Genomic DNA, 14,547 nt, shown 5'->3' on the forward strand with positions numbered 1-14,547 from the left:
AGTTTTAAATTTATTTCATCCTGTTTCTTTGTGTGAGAATTATCAACATGAACACTATATTAGTATAGAAGAAGTATTTTTCATGTTGTTTTGATACTATGCTTATTTGAGAAATTATGGCATAATGGACAAATTTTTCAAAAAAAATATATGTCTCTTAAATTATTTTGACTTTTAAGGGAATGAAATTGTAGCTACACAAACAATTTCTTGAGAATTGCTGCCTAATTTAATTCTACTTTTCTAAGACTAACTTATTATTTGGCTGAACTACATTTACTTAAATTTGGATAGGAGATTATACAAGATCCTTTTTAATATTAGAAGTTATCTAACATGGCCACTAGGATAATGAATGGGTTTATTCAAAAGCAATGTTCACATTCACAGTGTAAGTTCTACAGAGATGATAAGCACTTAAGTTTGCACTTTTGATTGCACCATGTAACATGGAGTGCTGGCTTCTCTATGGAATATCTTCATAATCTCATTGGTGAATTCATATAACTAGACTCATAATGATTTGAGAATTAAATGAGATGATTCATGCACAAAACTGCATACCTACTACATAGTGAATATTCAGTGTGTACATTTAAGTGTAATTGGTGGAACGACAGTCCTCACTTTATTAACCAAGCTAAGATTTAGCTGCTAATACAGTGTAAAGAGTCTCATAAAATAGAAGTAATTTTCTTCAATAACTTTAGCTATCCAAATAAATCTAGAAAAAATAATTATACTATTCTTTAAAAAAAAACTGTAAACAGGAGTCAGGAACTTCCTGAAATTCATTAGAAATGACCAGTAATTCACAGTTAAAAGATGATTATAATATAAGGACTAAAAGTAAATATGAAAGAAATTTGGAGACATTGTGAATAAATGATTATTGAACTACTTTGGCTTCCAATGCATAATAATAAACACAAAAGTCTAATATTTACTTTTACTTTATAAAAGAGTAATTACAGACATAAGATATAAAATCTCCATTCCATTTAAAAAGACAATGCCTTCACTTTGAAACAACCAAATCATGGGAATTGAAAAAGAGAGGTAGACAATGTGTGAAAGTTTGACTATTTATCACACACACACACACACACACACACACACACACACACACACACTCCATTGTACTGTGCTTCCAGGAACAAGTTACAGATAACTGTACTCTCTCAAATTTGATTATCTCTGATAGTGATTTAACATTTGGATTTTAAAAGACTGTCTTATGAAGATTGTTTCACTTCCAATATATAATGTCTTATGTGTCATTTAGCTTCTTTTCAATCAATGTTGCTTGATTCTTCTACAGTATATAATCACTAAACTGTTATTTACAGTAAAACAGGTGTCCCACTCCTTTAATCTCTGTAGCTGGAAAGTTTCTCTCCAGCTCCCGCCCAGTCCCAGCAGTCCCACAGCCCACTTATAAAATAAACACACAGACTCTTATGTAATTTAAACTGTTTGGCCTAATGGCTCAGGCTTCTAGCTATCTAGTTCTTACATCTTAAATTAACCCATTTCTATAAATCTATACCTTGCCACATGGCTCGTGGCTTACCAGTACCTTACATATTGATACTCATGGCGGCGGCTGGTAGTGTCTCCTGACTCAACCTTCCTGTTTCCAGTATTTTCTTCTCTGCTTGTCCCGCCTATACTTCCTGCCTGGCTACTGACCAATCAGCATTTTATTTATACAGAGCATATCCACAGCAAATCTCAGCCCTAGGGAGGCAGAGGCAGGTAAATCTCTGAGTTCAAGATCAGTCTCATCTACAGAGTGAGTTCCAGGTCACCCAGGGCTACAGAGAGAAAGCCTTTCTCGAAAAACCAGAGAGAGAAGAAACAGATGTATTAGTATCTATTCTTTGGTTTTCTCTCTCTCTCTCTCTCTCTCTCTCTCTCTCTCTCTCTCTCTCTCTCTCTCTCTCTCTCTGTGTGTGTGTGTGTGTGTGTGTGTATGTGTGTGGTGTGTGTGTGGAGGGATTTGCAGTGAGTGTGTGTGTGTGAGTGTGTGTGTGTGGTGGGGGGTGTTGTGTATGTTTATGTGTGTGTGCATGAGTGGGAAGTGTGGGGGTACCTGTAGTGTTTTGTGTATGTGTTGTCTCTGTGGTGTTGTCTTCATGTATGTATTTGTGTGTGCTGTATATCTGTATGTATGAGTGTTTATGGTATGTGTATAGTATATCTGTGTATGTGCATATATTGTGGCTGTGTGGGTGGTGTATGTCTGTGTGTGTGTGTGTGTGTGTGTGTGTGTGTGTGGTTTGAGATGTGTGTGATGTGTTTGTATACATGTGTAGAGTGTTTGTGTTTGTTTGCATGTACATATATATGTGTGCCATTTGTGTCTATGTGTGAGCATGAGTGTGTGTGTGTGTGGTTTGTGTATATATGTGTGTGTTCTGACTTGGGAGATTGTAAGTGTAAGCATCTCTCTACTAATTTCAGACTTGTCACCTGAGAATTAGAAAGGCTACTTCTATATCTAAGTATCAAATTTCTGTGCATGCATTTCATTTACTTTTTAAAGTTTCTATGGCTTTACCCAAGTCTCAGTGAAAGCAGAATGTTTTCACAATGACTTGAAGTTTTGAAACAAGGACTTCTGCCTACAAAATTCATATCTACAGTGAAACTATACAATAGCAGAATCTTTCAAAATCAGCCATTCAGATTATTATTATAATCTTCAAATTTTATTTCTTGAGTTGATGGTAACAGTTTAGTAGAAAATTTGTCTTTTTTTGTTGTTGTTGTTGTGGATATCTCTCTATATAAATAAAATACTGATGGCCAGTGACCAGGCAGGAAGTAGGTTGCCAGGCAGGAAGTAGGTGGGACAAGGAGAGAAGAGAATTCTGGGAAGCGCAAGGCTGAGGGGTGAGACACTGCAGCCACCGCCAGGAGAAGCAGCATGTAAAGACTCTGGTAAGTCACCAGCCACGTGGCAAGGTATAGATTTATAAAAATGGGTTAATTTAAGATAAAAGAACAGTTAGCAAGAAGCCTGCCACGGCCATACAGTTTATAAGTGATATAAGCGTCTGAGTGATTATTTTATAAGTGGATTGTGGGACTGCAGGGCTTGGGGAACCTGGAGAGAAGCCCTCCAGCAACTTTTTTTCTTTCTACCTTCACTATTATTAACTGGCATTTGAGATGGTCAGTTTTGAAGCCAATGAAATTCAGATTTCACAGGTGTGGACTTGGAGTACATATCTTGAAAAGTGCCTGATTCAAGTATGTAAGTGGCTCATTTTTATATCTTATCAAAAAGTGATGTGAATCCAGAATCTGGATGTTAGATGCCCAGATTTTCTGCACCTTCCAAACTCATTAACAAATGTTTTATATTAAAATGAACCAAAGGATTTGCCCTTGGTAACAAAGAACTTGAGACTGATGTTCATAAAGGAGGAAACTATAGAAGCCTCTTGGCTTGGAATTCTAATAAAGGTAAATACTTTTCTGAGTGTCAACATTCTTCTTCTGTGATGTGACAGATCAAAGTGACTTGTAACTTGACAAAACATGATATACTGAAGTTGTTAGAATAACACTGGATAGTATCCCATAAATCAATCCTAACCTTGAGCCTATACTAGGATAAGAAGCAAGATTTCCTTATTCTATTGCTTTTGTTTGTTTAAAATTTTTAAGTGGAAAATGGATTATTTTCTCAAACAATATATCCTAATTACAGTTTCCCTCCTAGTTAATCTCTACCTCCCCTCTTCTCTGATCCACTCCTTACCTCTCTCTCTCATTAGAAAAAAATAAGACTTCTCTGGGGTGTTCTGCCTGTGGGTCCTAGCCCTCAGGGGAGAGCTCCCTCTCAGGGTATGAGTTTCCAGCTGGACAAGTCACTAGATGGTCACTCCCACAATTTCTATACCACCTTTACCCAGCTCATCTTATAGGCAGGACAAGTTGTACATTGAAGGGTTTGTGGCTAGGTTGATATTCCAGTCACTCCACTGGAAATCTCGCCTGCTTATAGGAGATGGTCAGTCTGCTCAGGCTCTATATCTCCTATTGCTTGGAGTCTTAGCTAGAGTCACCCTCGTAGATCCCTGGGAGATTCCATTGCACTAGGTTTCTAGCTCATCCCAGAGATGCCCCAGATTCCAATTGTTTTTCCTAGTACTCTCTCCCTCCACTTGATCCCTCCTTTTTCTATCCCCATTCCCCTTTCCAGGTCTCTCCACAGGCAATATCCAAAGAGGAATGACAAAAAAGTCAATGAAATCATTTCTAATGATATTGTACTTCACTCACAGATTGATGCCCAGCCAAACTCTCATCAATTAGGTATTGATAGAAACCTGATAGAAACACAAGAAGAGACCCACAGCCAAACATTAAGCAGAGCTCAGGGAATCATTTGGAAGAGGGGAAGGAAGGATTGTAGGACCTAGTGATGTAAAGGACACCAAAAGGAAACCCAGAGAACCAACTAAGCAGGGCTCATAGGGACTGACAGAAACTGAACCAATAACCAGGGAGCTGGGACTGACCTAGACCCTCTGCATAAATGTTAAATTTGTGTAGCTTGGTCTTCTTGTGGGATTCCTAACAGTGGGAGCAGGGGCTGTTTCTCATTATGTTGCCTGCTTTTGAGACCCATTCCTCCTACAATTTAACTCATCCAGCCTTAAGAAAAAAGGAGAATCCTAGTTGCACTGAAACTTGATATACCATGGTTTGCTGATATCCATGGGATGTCTGTAGATGAAGAGAAACAGTGAAGGGGTGGATGGGGGTGGGGGCTGGGAGGAAGATCTTGGAACAGGGGAGAGAGGAGAAACTTTGGTTGTAACATAAAAAAATAAGTGAACAGAAAACAAACAAAAAATAAAACAAAAAGAAAAAAACAGGCTTCTAAGAAATAACAACAAAACATAGCCACATAATATATCATAAGATGAAGCAAAAATGATCATATAGAAGTTGGACATGGCACCCCTACAGGAGAAGAGTCCAAAGAGGAGGCAAAAGAGTCAGAAAGCCATTGTTCTCACAGTCAGGAGTCCCATAAAAATACTAAGCTAGTAACTATAATATATTTGCAGAGGAACTGCTGCAGACTCATGTAGCTCTGTGTGTATTGCTTCAGTCTCTGTGAAATCATTTGTTTCTTGCTTAGTTGATTCAGAGGGCCTTGTTCTTCTGGTGTTCTCTATTCCCTCTGGCTCTTACATTCTTTCTGCCTTCTCTTTCATGGGATTCCCTGAGCTCTGAAGCAAGGGATTTGATGGAGGTATACCATTTAGACACTCTTCTTGTAATGTATGGCTGTGGGTCTTTGGCTTTGTTTTTATCTGCTGCTAGAAGATGCATCTCTAATGATGACTGTATAAGGCATTCATCTAAGAGTATAGTATATTATCATAAGAAATAAATTATTGATTTTTAGACCAGTAGTGTTGGTGTTATCTGGGTCTCTGAACTATGTAGTTTCTGGTCCTTGATTACCCAAGCAGTGCTGGGTATGGGTTCCTTCTTATGGAGAAGGCCTTACATCAAACCAGACATTGATTGGCTACTCCAACAAATTCTGTGCTATCATTGCTCTAGCATATTTTGTACTAGATTTCCACTGCACTAGGTTTCAACACAACACTGTCAAGTGCTTCCCCCTGATTCCATCTATCATCTCTGCACTCTGTTCTTTGACCCCATCATCCTTCACCTGATCCACCCCCACTATCACTTGCCCCTATTCTGCCTATAAAATCTATTCTATCTCCCCCCTCAGGGAGATGCTACATGCCCTCTAAACTCATACTCTTTGCCTAACCTGTCTGGCTCTACAGATTGTAGCTTGATTATCATTTACTTAGTGGTTAATATCCCTTTATAAGTGAGTACATACCATATTTGTCTTTCTAAGTTGGGTTACCCCACTCAGTATGAGTTTTTTTCTAATTCCATTCATTAGCCTGCAAATTTTATGATGTCATTTTTTAAACAGCTGAATAGTACTCCATTGTATAAATGAAATATATTTTCTTTCACCATTCTTCTGATGAGAGACATCTTGTTTTTTTCCAGTTTCTGGCTATTATGAATAAAGCTGCAATGAACATGGTTGAGCAAGTTTCCTTGTGGTAGGATGGAATGATCTTTGGGTGTAAACACAAGAGTGGTATTCCTGGGTTTTGAAGTAGATCAATTCCTAACTTTCTGTGGAATAATTATACTGATTTCCATAGTGGCTATGTAAGTTTTCATTCCCACCAGGAATGGAAGAGTGTTCCCCTTACTCCACATCCTCACCAATATGAGTTATCTTTTGTGTTATTGTTCTTAGCCATTCTGACAGGTATAAGATAGAAATCTGAAATGAGTTTTGATTTTCATCTCCCTGATGATTAAGGATGTTAAACATTTCTCTAAGTGTATATTTGAAATTCTTCTATTGAGAATTCCATGTAACCAATTTTTGATTGGATTAGTTCATTTTTTGATATTGAGTTTTTGAGTTCTTCATATATTTTAGACATTAGCCCTCTACCATACGTGGAGTTGCTAAGGTTCTTTTCCCATTCTGTAGGCTGTTTCTTTGCCAATTAATCGTGTTCTTTGCCTTGCAGAAGTTTTTCAGTTTCATTGGGTTCTATTAATCAATTTTTGATCTTAGTGCCTATACTATTGGTGTTCTATTCAGAAAGTCATTTCCTGTGCCAATGAGTTCATGGTAATAACCACTTTCTGTTCTATCAGGCTCATTGCACCTGGTTTCATGTTGCTTTTTAGAGCAATATATTTTAATATATATGATTATTTTTATTTTATGCATATATATGTTTTGTCTGCATGCATATATGTAGTGAATGCATACAGAGGCCAGGAAAGGACATCAGATCCCCTGAAGTTACAGTTGTGAGACTCCATTTGGGTGCTAGGAATTAAACATAGGTGCTCTGGAAGAGCAGTTTGCTGAACCTCTGAGCCATCTCTCCAGAACCCAGTTACTGCTACTTGATTGAACAGGAAAGAAAGTGATCTTACCATTCACTTGCCAACTTTTCCTCCTTTGGCTTAAATTTCATGATGTGGAAATTTGGAAACATCCATCTCCACCTCCATCTGTATTTTTCTAATCTTTTGAGTGATTTTTATTTCTTCTGATTTCTCTGACCTTTGTTTGAAGCACATTTATACCTCAATACTCTAAATGAAAGTGATAACCCAAAACTCAGAGTATGAGGTTTATTTTATTACGACTGAATACATCATGAATGAAGTCAGAATGTTCAGCTTCAGATTTCATCAAACAGCGACCTTAAATACTTTTTTGTAGAAAGGTTTTAATCGATATATGGAAAGCATTTTATTATTCTAAGAAAAGAATAAAAACTATGGCCGAAAACTAATAACGATACTAATTTGCTCTCATGTGTTATTAAGTTCAAATTCATATTGTATCAAATGCAGTTGTTTTTCTATCAGAATAAAAACACTAATTAAAGAAAAGTGTGTACAATTGACATATTCAGTCATTATTGAAGTAAATCTTTCAGAAATTTAGAGGAAGAATTTCACCTGCTTTGGTCTAAAATATTTCTCATCGTTAACAGTTGCACAAGTATTTTGGGGATATTACAGCTGGATTACCTTATTCTGCTCAAGGATGTCTATTTCTTCTTCTGATGCTGCATTTACTATATTAGGTTCTATTTGCTTTCCTGTTTGGACCATAACTCCAAGTGTTTGAAGTGATGTAGTCTCCCTTCGTGTTCTTCACTCGTCACACAGAGTGGCATCACTCCATAAGCCTTGGCTCAATAGGGTGTTTACAGAAACTGGTCATTCACCACACAAAGTTCTAGCTAGAATTCCAGTATGTCTAAGATGGGCAGCCTGACATTCCACCGTCATACATCCTTTCATTGTGCTTTGGTGACCTTACAAATCTAAACTAGATTTAGCCTCCTGTTGCTGAGGCTGCTTAGGATTTGTTCACCTGGAAAATGTTTTCATGGTTTTTTTTTTTTTTTTTAGTAGAGTCAGAATTTTACTAATGTGCAAAAATGTATACCAAGTCGCTGAGAATAATGATGACAGAAGAAAAGACATGTAAAAAATGTATTATTCCTCATGATCTATAACAATGGAAAGTCTTCCACATCTGTGATAATGTTCAGCCTCTCAGTTGCTAATTCATAATGGCAAATATGTTCATACTTAAAGGAAGCATAAAACAGAAAGAAGGATAAATATATTGCTTTCATAAGCTAATGAAATGAGCTTGGCATTAACCCAAGTACTTTGCTATTTTTTAACATTGTATGATTTAATGTTCATAAACTGTTTCCAAGGCAACTATTATTGTATGCCCCTTTTCTAGAGCAAACAAAACATTAGGGAAATAGTCACAGAGTCACAGGGTGAATGCCAATCATACCCAGAAACCTAACAGAAACAGCAGAAGGGAAGAAACAGGTGCCCTCTAAATATTCTTGAAAAATCTGTTCTTCAAAGTGTGTCTTCCAACATGAAATGCCAAGATGCCGTGGGAAGTGTCTAAATATCTCTGAGTATTGCAAGCCTGATAGCTACCACAATAAAAGCAGAAATGTTTACTGTTTCATGGTGTGAGTTTCTAGATCTTGAGTTAATTCAGTGTTTAATTTGTGGTATACTCTAGTTAATTCTGACCTTTAGAAAACACATTTGCAATTATATATTTTAATTTCAAGAATATATTTTGGTACAGAATATAGCACACAAATATTCATTATACTTTGAACAGTTTTGGTCTGTGTTAATTCAGGTTCAAATGAAATCATTATTATGATCACATTTAAATAAGAGGTGCCTTGGGATACTCATCTTCAGTAAAGAAGGATGAATTTCAGTAGTAATTAAATATTTCTATGTCTTGAGACATGGTAATAATTATCTATTTTTGCATGTCATTTGCAAATCTCTAGTTGGTATAATTTTAAAGCAGGTCTTACTATGTATATTCCATGTTCTGTTAAATAGGTGAAATTAGAAATCCCAATAGAAGTATCAAATCTTGAACTATATTCCTACATCCTGTTCTTTTCTTCCTTTAGATTCCCATTTTATTTTTTTTCCAAGTCAGCTTTCCCTCTATTTCATCTTCCATAATGAATTAGCCCCAATTTCACATTGTCAGTTCTTTAAGTTGTTCATTTATTCCCTTGGTGCTGCCCTGGATTTTACAAGGGTCCACCTTCTTACTCTTAAATTTTGGAAACTGCTCTACATTTTTTTCCTTTTATTGAAAATAGATATTATAGTTTCACCTTTCTCTACTCCACCCAGTTCCTCTCCACTTCCCTTCCCATACAGATCCACTTCTTTCTTGTCTCTCCCTAGAAAACAAACAGGTATCTAGGGAATAATGATAATGTAATATAAACATAAGAAAACTATCATATCAAAACTGAACAAAACAACAAGAAGGAAAAGAGTTTAAGGGAAGGCACAAGAAACAGACCCTCTCAGTCACATTCTCAGAAATCCCATGAAAACAGAATTACAGCATAAGTTTTTAAATTCCAAATGTGCTTGTGTAAAATATGTCTACTTTAAAATATATTTCCATGATTCCTTTTTGTCTGCAGACTGAACTCTGATTTAGAGACCAGAGTTTAACTCTCAGGTTTATCTTATTTGTTTCTTCTCTCACAGTGTGCTTAGGCCAAATTGTACACATTGCTTTTTGTGGGCTTATTTTTCTTGTCTTGCATGCTCTAGCTTGCCTATAAGAGGACCTTTTTGTTTTGCGTTCCAGACACTATTTGTTGGCTTCTGGATCCAAGTTATGTGCTCTCACCAAAGGCCCTTTAACACTGTGGTTATAGTAGTGTTATTACATACATACTAGCTGAGAAATATCTACTGCCACAAATGCTTGAATCTATAATTTTATTACTCTGTGTCCCTTATGAACTGCTACTTCCAAAGTCAGGGGCTAAAGATTATTGTGTCATTATATGTGGTACCTCATGAATTGATTATCTGACAGAGAAAGAATTCTATATGTTTACACTGAATAACCCAAATGAACTGAATGTGCTCAGTAACAAAAAAAGAACATTTGTTTTTATTTTTAACATTATGCATGAATGCTATGTCTATTGGAATATAGTTTTCCTCTTTGTCCTAAGGGCCAATATTTGGAAGATCATTTTATGGTTCAATTAATAGCTCTGTGTGTGTGTGTGTGTGTGTGTGTGTGTGTGTGTGTGTGTGTGTGTAGAAAAAAGCAGGAATGAATCACTAATAAATAAAGGACACATTCCAGTAGAAATGCCAGATATCTTGTCATCAGTTGAAAATTTTGTATTTGTATTTTTTTATATTTGTCTCATGACTCACTTGGGCTACATCAACTATAATTAATTCCTTTTAAAGGATGTGTCAAATGGGCCTAAAAGTGTAAGTTAAATTGTTGCCCCTTTGTTTCTGGGAATATGTGTGTATTTCTGATTCTACAGCCCATAGATCCAAACTGAAAGCCTTGTTCTCTAGTTGTCCTTTAGAACTGACCTTAGGACTTACTTCAGATGACATGATTTTTCTGATCTTCAGTAGTATCCCCGTGTTCTTCTTAGAATGTAATTGTAAAACAAGTTGTTATATTTATCTTCTTGAAAAAATTTAGAAGGAATGAATATATTTAAAGAAGCCAAAAGTTTTCCTCAAAGCAGGACATATTTTTTTACAGGTCACCACCAGAAAGGTATCTGCCTGTGTGATCCTTCATCATCCCTGAGGAAGTGCTGTGGGAAACTTTGTTTCCATCATTTTTAAAATTACTACTTTCCTGAAATACTCTTCCTACATCCTTTCAGGTTCACATAATACTTTATACCCTACATTTATGTTTGCGGTTCTAGGAGCATGTTCTCACCACTGTGAATAATCATAAACAAACTTCACTCTCATTGTCCTCAATATCACAATACCTACTTATTATGTTTTTAGCATTCATTAAACCTTTCTGTCATCTATTGACTTAGCTTTCAGGTACCATGTATAAATTATATGTATATACAATTTGCTGAAGCCTAAAAGCCCTGTGAGACTGATGAGATCTCCCTTCTTCCTTCCCCTTCTTTCTTCTCTTTCTCTCTGTTACTCATGTCTCACTCTCATTCACATCCTCTCTTTTATCTAGCATATTCTTACAATATACAATAAAGCACACAGGAGACAAAATGGTTTTTAATGAATCCATAAATATCATTTCACTATACATAGATTTTATAAGCTTTGCTATATATTTAACACACTCAAGAAAAGCCCCAGTACTGATTATTTATTGATCATCATTCAGAAGATACAATGATTATCAGATTCATTAGATATATTTTTGGTGATCATTATAATCATTATAATCATGTGGACCAAAATATAATCAATAATTCTTTTTTGTCTACTGGCTACAATGTTGGAAGAAATAGGAACTAGTTTATATAAGGCTTGACTATGTGAATTACTTAGATATGTATTAGTATTTAATAGGACCAGAAATGTTTATTATGTATTACTTCATAAATACAAACTCACCCATTCTTTACAAAATTACTATGAATTAGAGCTTATATGATAAAACGCTAATATTATCTCTATTTTGTATTTAAGGAAATGGAGATAGAGGAAAGTAAATTATGCTTAGAACTACCTATCTAGTAAATAAATGTTAAGAGTCTCACATCTCTCTATTACATTCCCAAATTATGGTTGATTGAAGTAAAATGTATACATTAGATGAAGACAAGAAGGAAATTGACGTTGGAGTCAAAGATGAACTGGAAGTTTCTGTCCTAAGTATTTTCCTATTTGAGAAAAATCATATGATATGATACAAATTACATGAAACATAGTGATATTAAATCTACATTTCTTAAATGCTGTGAGTGAAAGTAACATGAATCTGAACAGTGTTGGTAAAAAGAGAGTTAGGGTGTTGGAGATTTAGCTCAATGGTAGAGTGTTTGCCTAGCAAGCGCAAAGCCCTGGGTTTGGTCCTCAGCTCCAGAAAAAAAAAAGAGAGAGAGAGAGAGAGTTAGTGATAAAATAATACAAAAGACTATTACAGTTCTGGATACTTTATTATGTTCTGCTTTGTTAATATGTTCTCATTTCAGTGAACTTGTCAGCAATCATTCTAAAATAGGGTCTGTTCATCCAGAAAAGCAGAAAGGGTATTTGGATGTGGGAATACCAGGTTTCTCTCTTCTAAAAATTGGAAAAAGCATGAGTGCATTAGACTCACCAAGGAAAAATGAGGGGGGAAAGAGGAAAGAAACCAGTTAAAGAATTTGAGGATTATTTCCCCTCATTGTTTCTTAACATCAGTGACAAAGCAAGTACAACAGCCTTTAACCTTTCCACTCTCCCTGTCTCCCCCTTCTCCTGCTCCTACTCTCTTTTAAACTTGCTATGGAGAACCCCATCATATCCTGTCAAGAGTACAGATAGTTGACTCATGTTAAGTTTCTAGTGGTTGAAACTATGTTCCCACATAGTTTCATAGAACAGATGTATCATGTATAAAAAGGGTAGAAGTCCCACAGTAGTTTTAGCAAACAAAATATCCACTCATTGGTCTCCTTGGTCTCTGAAATATAACACAAAAGCCTGGTGTTTCTCTAATTTAAGAGCAATCACAATCTCAGATGGAATACCTTTGGATTCAGCTAGCTTTTATCTGGAAGGAAAAACTATTGTGCTTAAATATAAGTGAAGAAAATGGATTTTGTTTGGAGGAATTCAGCAAAGTGTTTTCAGTTAGTTCTCTCATTGGCTTGGGATGAGGGAATGGGCCGTGGTAGAATCGAGATGTGGTAATAGTGGACAAACTTTAAGAGATTGATCCTCAGTGGAGAGAAAATTAGATGTCTATTCATTATGACTGTTTATGATTTGATGCTCATAAAATCCAAATTCACATGAGGAATAACAATAAAATTAGTAAAATGCAATTCATATCCAACAGATACACACTGCAATTTAAAAATGATTTATTATTATTAGTGTTATTATTGTTGTTGTTGTTTTATATTCTGACCACAGATGCACCTCACTTCTCTTCTCCCAGTCTCTTCCCCCTACCTCCCCAATGCCCCCCACCATCCAATCCTCCTCTATCACTATTCAAAAAAGAACAGGCCTCCCAGGGATATCAACCAAACATAAAATACCAGCTGCAGGAAGAATAGGCATCTCCCATTGTATTAAAGCCTGGCAAGGCAAACTTGTATGAGGAATAGGGTCCCAAAAGTCAGCAAAGGAATCAGAAACAGCCTCTGCTCCCATTGTTAAAAGTCCCACAAGAATATCAAGCTACCTAACTGTCATGTATGTGCAGAGTGCCTGGGTCAGTCCCTTGCAAACTCACTTTCGGATCAGTCACTTTGAGCCCCACTGTTAGTTGATTCCGTAGGTTTTCTTGTGGTGTCCTTGACTTCTCTGGCTCCTACCGTCCTTCCTTCCCCACTTTCTCAGGATTTCCTATGCCCCACCTAATTTTTGGGTGTGGGTTTTCTGCATCTGTTTCCATGAGTTGCTGGATGAAGCCTCTCTGATGACAATTGGCTAGCCACCAGTCTATGAATATAGCAGAATATCATTACAGCATCATTATATTGGCATTTTTTTCCAGTTGTGTTTGGTTCTATCCTAGGTCTGTGGGCCATCCATCTTCTGGTTCCTGGCCCTCCTGGCAGTGTCAGGGATGGGCTCCCTCTAGTGGCATATGTCTCAGACTGGACCAGTCATTGACGCCACTCACACAATTTCTGTGCCACCCTTACCCCAGCATATCTTGTCTGCAGGACAAATTGTAGGTTCAATATTTTGTGACTGGGTTGGTTTCTAAATCCCTACACTGGGAGCCTTGCCTGGTTATAGAAGGTGGCTGGTTCAGGTTCTGTATCCAGTATTGCTAGGAATCTTAGCTGAGATCACCCTTGTAGATTCCTGGGAGTTTCCATTGCACTAGGGTTCTACCTACCCCAAAACACCCTCCTTTTCCAGCTGTCTCTTCTAATACTTTCATCCTGTACCTCAGCCCGATCCTTTCTGTTCCCATCTCCACCTGCCCATAATCCACCCATGAGATATATTCTATTTTTTCTCCTGGGAGATCTATGTGTCTCCCATTGAGCCCTGCTTGTTACCTAGTCCCTCATGCTCTGTGTATTACAGCATAATTATCTTTTACTTTACAGCTAATATCTACTTATTAGTGAATAGATACCATGTTTTTCTTTCTGGGTCTGAATCACCTCACTTAGGAAGATTCTTTTTTTCTGGTTCCATCCATTTGCCTGCAAACATCACAAATTCATTGTTAACAGATGAGTAATACTCTCTTGCCTAAATGTACCACATTTTCTTTATCCATTTTTTTGAATATATAGATTCATTCCAGGTTCTGTCTATTATAAATAAAGTTGCTGTGAACATAGGTGAACAAGTATCCTTGTGGTATGATGAAGAAATCTTTGAATATATACACTGGTTTAGCTAGGTCTTGAG

At 36.6% G+C, this 14,547-nt stretch overlaps 1 protein-coding gene across 1 annotated transcript in view; it reads left to right on the top strand.

Moving 5' to 3' along the window:
* Positions 1–14,547, top strand: part of Cdh7 (cadherin 7) — a 146,883-nt gene that overhangs the window by 113,611 nt on the left and 18,725 nt on the right.

Source organism: Peromyscus leucopus, chromosome 15 (assembly GCF_004664715.2).
Source record: "Peromyscus leucopus breed LL Stock chromosome 15, UCI_PerLeu_2.1, whole genome shotgun sequence".
Taxonomy (NCBI): Eukaryota; Metazoa; Chordata; class Mammalia; order Rodentia; family Cricetidae; genus Peromyscus; species Peromyscus leucopus.